Genomic DNA, 8192 nt, shown 5'->3' with positions numbered 1-8192 from the left:
ATGTAATGATGTATTTTTCATAACCAATCTGCTATACCTGTATATCTCAAACATGACAAATAATTTCAGGAAAAATGCAAATTAACTGTTTACTGCTACCTTATAGCACATTAAAAAAAATTAATCTATTTAAAATGTGCTTTACTATGTTTAATTAAGTTTAATCCTTTCCATAATTGCTATAAATACATAAAAAACACACTGAAACTTGTTCATAATGATTTTATTTTAATTTCATCAGGGGTGCATAAAGGGAGGTAATTTGGGTGCTCTTGTGGGTGAGAATTTCAGCTGTTTTCAAAAGGCTTGGTATCAGTTTGAAAACTGTTCTACAGTAGGTAACAGGTATGAAATAAGTCAGTAACAACCTTAGAATGTATTTAGACTGCATTATAGGGCAATTCCAATAGTTTAAGGTGTGGTATCCATGGTAACTAAGAAGGAAAGTATGAGTTTTTGAATTTTGGATAAATTCTCTGTTTTGATGATTTTTACTCAATAATGTGTGTGTATTTCTCATAGATTGGGCATACAATCATGTTAATATTGTCATAAAATTACATTTCCATAGTTACTGCTGTAAAAAAGACTATTTTTCGAACAATATTGCAATGTAATAGGGTTTCTAATATTACACTTGAAGAAGGGTGGGGGGCAGTAAGCATAGGTGTTTGTGATGTCATACACATGACATTTAAGAATATCTTATGTCATATCACTGTTAATTACTTTCGAGAAATGTGTCAGATGCTAATTTGAAGTTTTTGTTGGATTTCTAGCCTTCACTATGACATCACAGTGCATTGGTGAAGCCATCATTAGCAATTGATGACGTCATAGTACTGATGACATCAGCTGTTACCATGACGTCATAACATAAGACTTTATATATGTAGTATCAATCTGCTTTTCAGTTATCTAAATTCACAGAAGCACAAACTACTTGATTCAGTTTCAATTGCAACTTTATTCAAGTAAATTTAAGACTTATTGAGGTTTTAATTTTTCAAATTACCTCCCTTTCTTCCTAATTTGAGAGCAGAATTGGTCAAAACACACCATGCGGGAAAATCCATATTACTCGATAGCTATTCAAGATACACAGTAAAGCGATATATTGTTTTGTTCGTGTGATCATTTTCTAGACACTCAGAGGGATTTTAATGAAATTAAAAAAACTAATTGTGATGTATAAGGTAGCAGTACACAGTTTCTCGGTGTGGCCATGGGTGATTTTTTTGCTCATTAGATTACCCCATTATAAAGGTTTTAATTAAAAATGAAAAAAAAAATCCTTGCTAAAATTGGTCCTGTCATGTTAAAGTGGACAATGTGGGGTTTCATTTTTTTCAGGATAATATTTTAGCTTTGTGTTGGAGATTACTATTTGGGCAGTCTCGAATCTGTGTCTACGCACCAAAAACTAGCTTTACAGGAAGTGAAATTTTCATAGTGTTTACATGTGGTCATGTTATGAAGAATTTCCGAGTTGGAATTTGCTGAAATGTAAGTACTTTGTTACCACGACAGTGTTGTTGATTGTAAGATAGGTGATTAGAATTAAATTTCTCCTAGAAAGTTGTAGTGTTGGATTGGAATTAGCAGTATTTTTGCATTTTTAGCATTTTTTCAGTAGGTAACCATGACAATCAAATGTCAGAAATCAGAGGAATTTTTTTTTTTACACAAATTTCATCTCTCTACTGTTAATGTAATTGTTATACAGTTTATAAATATATATACATGTAATGATGTATTTTTCATAACCAATCTGCTATACCTGTATATCTCAAACATGACAAATAATTTCAGGAAAAATGCAAATTAACTGTTTACTGCTACCTTATAGCACATTAAAAAAAATTAATCTATTTAAAATGTGCTTTACTATGTTTAATTAAGTTTAATCCTTTCCATAATTGCTATAAATACATAAAAAACACACTGAAACTTGTTCATAATGATTTTATTTTAATTTCATCAGGGGTGCATAAAGGGAGGTAATTTGGGTGCTCTTGTGGGTGAGAATTTCAGCTGTTTTCAAAAGGCTTGGTATCAGTTTGAAAACTGTTCTACAGTAGGTAACAGGTATGAAATAAGTCAGTAACAACCTTAGAATGTATTTAGACTGCATTATAGGGCAATTCCAATAGTTTAAGGTGTGGTATCCATGGTAACTAAGAAGGAAAGTATGAGTTTTTGAATTTTGGATAAATTCTCTGTTTTGATGATTTTTACTCAATAATGTGTGTGTATTTCTCATAGATTGGGCATACAATCATGTTAATATTGTCATAAAATTACATTTCCATAGTTACTGCTGTAAAAAAGACTATTTTTCGAACAATATTGCAATGTAATAGGGTTTCTAATATTACACTTGAAGAAGGGTGGGGGGCAGTAAGCATAGGTGTTTGTGATGTCATACACATGACATTTAAGAATATCTTATGTCATATCACTGTTAATTACTTTCGAGAAATGTGTCAGATGCTAATTTGAAGTTTTTGTTGGATTTCTAGCCTTCACTATGACATCACAGTGCATTGGTGAAGCCATCATTAGCAATTGATGACGTCATAGTACTGATGACATCAGCTGTTACCATGACGTCATAACATAAGACTTTATATATGTAGTATCAATCTGCTTTTCAGTTATCTAAATTCACAGAAGCACAAACTACTTGATTCAGTTTCAATTGCAACTTTATTCAAGTAAATTTAAGACTTATTGAGGTTTTAATTTTTCAAATTACCTCCCTTTCTTCCTAATTTGAGAGCAGAATTGGTCAAAACACACCATGCGGGAAAATCCATATTACTCGATAGCTATTCAAGATACACAGTAAAGCGATATATTGTTTTGTTCGTGTGATCATTTTCTAGACACTCAGAGGGATTTTAATGAAATTAAAAAAACTAATTGTGATGTATAAGGTAGCAGTACACAGTTTCTCGGTGTGGCCATGGGTGATTTTTTTGCTCATTAGATTACCCCATTATAAAGGTTTTAATTAAAAATGAAAAAAAAAATCCTTGCTAAAATTGGTCCTGTCATGTTAAAGTGGACAATGTGGGGTTTCATTTTTTTCAGGATAATATTTTAGCTTTGTGTTGGAGATTACTATTTGGGCAGTCTCGAATCTGTGTCTACGCACCAAAAACTAGCTTTACAGGAAGTGAAATTTTCATAGTGTTTACATGTGGTCATGTTATGAAGAATTTCCGAGTTGGAATTTGCTGAAATGTAAGTACTTTGTTACCACGACAGTGTTGTTGATTGTAAGATAGGTGATTAGAATTAAATTTCTCCTAGAAAGTTGTAGTGTTGGATTGGAATTAGCAGTATTTTTGCATTTTTAGCATTTTTTCAGTAGGTAACCATGACAATCAAATGTCAGAAATCAGAGGAATTTTTTTTTTTACACAAATTTCATCTCTCTACTGTTAATGTAATTGTTATACAGTTTATAAATATATATACATGTAATGATGTATTTTTCATAACCAATCTGCTATACCTGTATATCTCAAACATGACAAATAATTTCAGGAAAAATGCAAATTAACTGTTTACTGCTACCTTATAGCACATTAAAAAAAATTAATCTATTTAAAATGTGCTTTACTATGTTTAATTAAGTTTAATCCTTTCCATAATTGCTATAAATACATAAAAAACACACTGAAACTTGTTCATAATGATTTTATTTTAATTTCATCAGGGGTGCATAAAGGGAGGTAATTTGGGTGCTCTTGTGGGTGAGAATTTCAGCTGTTTTCAAAAGGCTTGGTATCAGTTTGAAAACTGTTCTACAGTAGGTAACAGGTATGAAATAAGTCAGTAACAACCTTAGAATGTATTTAGACTGCATTATAGGGCAATTCCAATAGTTTAAGGTGTGGTATCCATGGTAACTAAGAAGGAAAGTATGAGTTTTTGAATTTTGGATAAATTCTCTGTTTTGATGATTTTTACTCAATAATGTGTGTGTATTTCTCATAGATTGGGCATACAATCATGTTAATATTGTCATAAAATTACATTTCCATAGTTACTGCTGTAAAAAAGACTATTTTTCGAACAATATTGCAATGTAATAGGGTTTCTAATATTACACTTGAAGAAGGGTGGGGGGCAGTAAGCATAGGTGTTTGTGATGTCATACACATGACATTTAAGAATATCTTATGTCATATCACTGTTAATTACTTTCGAGAAATGTGTCAGATGCTAATTTGAAGTTTTTGTTGGATTTCTAGCCTTCACTATGACATCACAGTGCATTGGTGAAGCCATCATTAGCAATTGATGACGTCATAGTACTGATGACATCAGCTGTTACCATGACGTCATAACATAAGACTTTATATATGTAGTATCAATCTGCTTTTCAGTTATCTAAATTCACAGAAGCACAAACTACTTGATTCAGTTTCAATTGCAACTTTATTCAAGTAAATTTAAGACTTATTGAGGTTTTAATTTTTCAAATTACCTCCCTTTCTTCCTAATTTGAGAGCAGAATTGGTCAAAACACACCATGCGGGAAAATCCATATTACTCGATAGCTATTCAAGATACACAGTAAAGCGATATATTGTTTTGTTCGTGTGATCATTTTCTAGACACTCAGAGGGATTTTAATGAAATTAAAAAAACTAATTGTGATGTATAAGGTAGCAGTACACAGTTTCTCGGTGTGGCCATGGGTGATTTTTTTGCTCATTAGATTACCCCATTATAAAGGTTTTAATTAAAAATGAAAAAAAAATCCTTGCTAAAATTGGTCCTGTCATGTTAAAGTGGACAATGTGGGGTTTCATTTTTTTCAGGATAATATTTTAGCTTTGTGTTGGAGATTACTATTTGGGCAGTCTCGAATCTGTGTCTACGCACCAAAAACTAGCTTTACAGGAAGTGAAATTTTCATAGTGTTTACATGTGGTCATGTTATGAAGAATTTCCGAGTTGGAATTTGCTGAAATGTAAGTACTTTGTTACCACGACAGTGTTGTTGATTGTAAGATAGGTGATTAGAATTAAATTTCTCCTAGAAAGTTGTAGTGTTGGATTGGAATTAGCAGTATTTTTGCATTTTTAGCATTTTTTCAGTAGGTAACCATGACAATCAAATGTCAGAAATCAGAGGAATTTTTTTTTTTACACAAATTTCATCTCTCTACTGTTAATGTAATTGTTATACAGTTTATAAATATATATACATGTAATGATGTATTTTTCATAACCAATCTGCTATACCTGTATATCTCAAACATGACAAATAATTTCAGGAAAAATGCAAATTAACTGTTTACTGCTACCTTATAGCACATTAAAAAAAATTAATCTATTTAAAATGTGCTTTACTATGTTTAATTAAGTTTAATCCTTTCCATAATTGCTATAAATACATAAAAAACACACTGAAACTTGTTCATAATGATTTTATTTTAATTTCATCAGGGGTGCATAAAGGGAGGTAATTTGGGTGCTCTTGTGGGTGAGAATTTCAGCTGTTTTCAAAAGGCTTGGTATCAGTTTGAAAACTGTTCTACAGTAGGTAACAGGTATGAAATAAGTCAGTAACAACCTTAGAATGTATTTAGACTGCATTATAGGGCAATTCCAATAGTTTAAGGTGTGGTATCCATGGTAACTAAGAAGGAAAGTATGAGTTTTTGAATTTTGGATAAATTCTCTGTTTTGATGATTTTTACTCAATAATGTGTGTGTATTTCTCATAGATTGGGCATACAATCATGTTAATATTGTCATAAAATTACATTTCCATAGTTACTGCTGTAAAAAAGACTATTTTTCGAACAATATTGCAATGTAATAGGGTTTCTAATATTACACTTGAAGAAGGGTGGGGGGCAGTAAGCATAGGTGTTTGTGATGTCATACACATGACATTTAAGAATATCTTATGTCATATCACTGTTAATTACTTTCGAGAAATGTGTCAGATGCTAATTTGAAGTTTTTGTTGGATTTCTAGCCTTCACTATGACATCACAGTGCATTGGTGAAGCCATCATTAGCAATTGATGACGTCATAGTACTGATGACATCAGCTGTTACCATGACGTCATAACATAAGACTTTATATATGTAGTATCAATCTGCTTTTCAGTTATCTAAATTCACAGAAGCACAAACTACTTGATTCAGTTTCAATTGCAACTTTATTCAAGTAAATTTAAGACTTATTGAGGTTTTAATTTTTCAAATTACCTCCCTTTCTTCCTAATTTGAGAGCAGAATTGGTCAAAACACACCATGCGGGAAAATCCATATTACTCGATAGCTATTCAAGATACACAGTAAAGCGATATATTGTTTTGTTCGTGTGATCATTTTCTAGACACTCAGAGGGATTTTAATGAAATTAAAAAAACTAATTGTGATGTATAAGGTAGCAGTACACAGTTTCTCGGTGTGGCCATGGGTGATTTTTTTGCTCATTAGATTACCCCATTATAAAGGTTTTAATTAAAAATGAAAAAAAAAATCCTTGCTAAAATTGGTCCTGTCATGTTAAAGTGGACAATGTGGGGTTTCATTTTTTTCAGGATAATATTTTAGCTTTGTGTTGGAGATTACTATTTGGGCAGTCTCGAATCTGTGTCTACGCACCAAAAACTAGCTTTACAGGAAGTGAAATTTTCATAGTGTTTACATGTGGTCATGTTATGAAGAATTTCCGAGTTGGAATTTGCTGAAATGTAAGTACTTTGTTACCACGACAGTGTTGTTGATTGTAAGATAGGTGATTAGAATTAAATTTCTCCTAGAAAGTTGTAGTGTTGGATTGGAATTAGCAGTATTTTTGCATTTTTAGCATTTTTTCAGTAGGTAACCATGACAATCAAATGTCAGAAATCAGAGGAATTTTTTTTTTTACACAAATTTCATCTCTCTACTGTTAATGTAATTGTTATACAGTTTATAAATATATATACATGTAATGATGTATTTTTCATAACCAATCTGCTATACCTGTATATCTCAAACATGACAAATAATTTCAGGAAAAATGCAAATTAACTGTTTACTGCTACCTTATAGCACATTAAAAAAAATTAATCTATTTAAAATGTGCTTTACTATGTTTAATTAAGTTTAATCCTTTCCATAATTGCTATAAATACATAAAAAACACACTGAAACTTGTTCATAATGATTTTATTTTATTTTCATCAGGGGTGCATAAAGGGAGGTAATTTGGGTGCTCTTGTGGGTGAGAATTTCAGCTGTTTTCAAAAGGCTTGGTATCAGTTTGAAAACTGTTCTACAGTAGGTAACAGGTATGAAATAAGTCAGTAACAACCTTAGAATGTATTTAGACTGCATTATAGGGCAATTCCAATAGTTTAAGGTGTGGTATCCATGGTAACTAAGAAGGAAAGTATGAGTTTTTGAATTTTGGATAAATTCTCTGTTTTGATGATTTTTACTCAATAATGTGTGTGTATTTCTCATAGATTGGGCATACAATCATGTTAATATTGTCATAAAATTACATTTCCATAGTTACTGCTGTAAAAAAGACTATTTTTCGAACAATATTGCAATGTAATAGGGTTTCTAATATTACACTTGAAGAAGGGTGGGGGGCAGTAAGCATAGGTGTTTGTGATGTCATACACATGACATTTAAGAATATCTTATGTCATATCACTGTTAATTACTTTCGAGAAATGTGTCAGATGCTAATTTGAAGTTTTTGTTGGATTTCTAGCCTTCACTATGACATCACAGTGCATTGGTGAAGCCATCATTAGCAATTGATGACGTCATAGTACTGATGACATCAGCTGTTACCATGACGTCATAACATAAGACTTTATATATGTAGTATCAATCTGCTTTTCAGTTATCTAAATTCACAGAAGCACAAACTACTTGATTCAGTTTCAATTGCAACTTTATTCAAGTAAATTTAAGACTTATTGAGGTTTTAATTTTTCAAATTACCTCCCTTTCTTCCTAATTTGAGAGCAGAATTGGTCAAAACACACCATGCGGGAAAATCCATATTACTCGATAGCTATTCAAGATACACAGTAAAGCGATATATTGTTTTGTTCGTGTGATCATTTTCTAGACACTCAGAGGGATTTTAATGAAATTAAAAAAACTAATTGTGATGTATAAGGTAGCAGTACACAGTTTCTCGGTGT

This window comes from Ylistrum balloti, unplaced genomic scaffold (assembly GCF_031769215.1).
Source record: "Ylistrum balloti isolate Yb309-2 unplaced genomic scaffold, AGI_CSIRO_Ybal_v1 Utg370672, whole genome shotgun sequence".
NCBI lineage: Eukaryota > Metazoa > Mollusca > Bivalvia > Pectinida > Pectinidae > Ylistrum > Ylistrum balloti.
The sequence above is the reverse complement of the archived record's forward strand: the minus strand, read 5'-3'. Positions refer to the sequence as shown.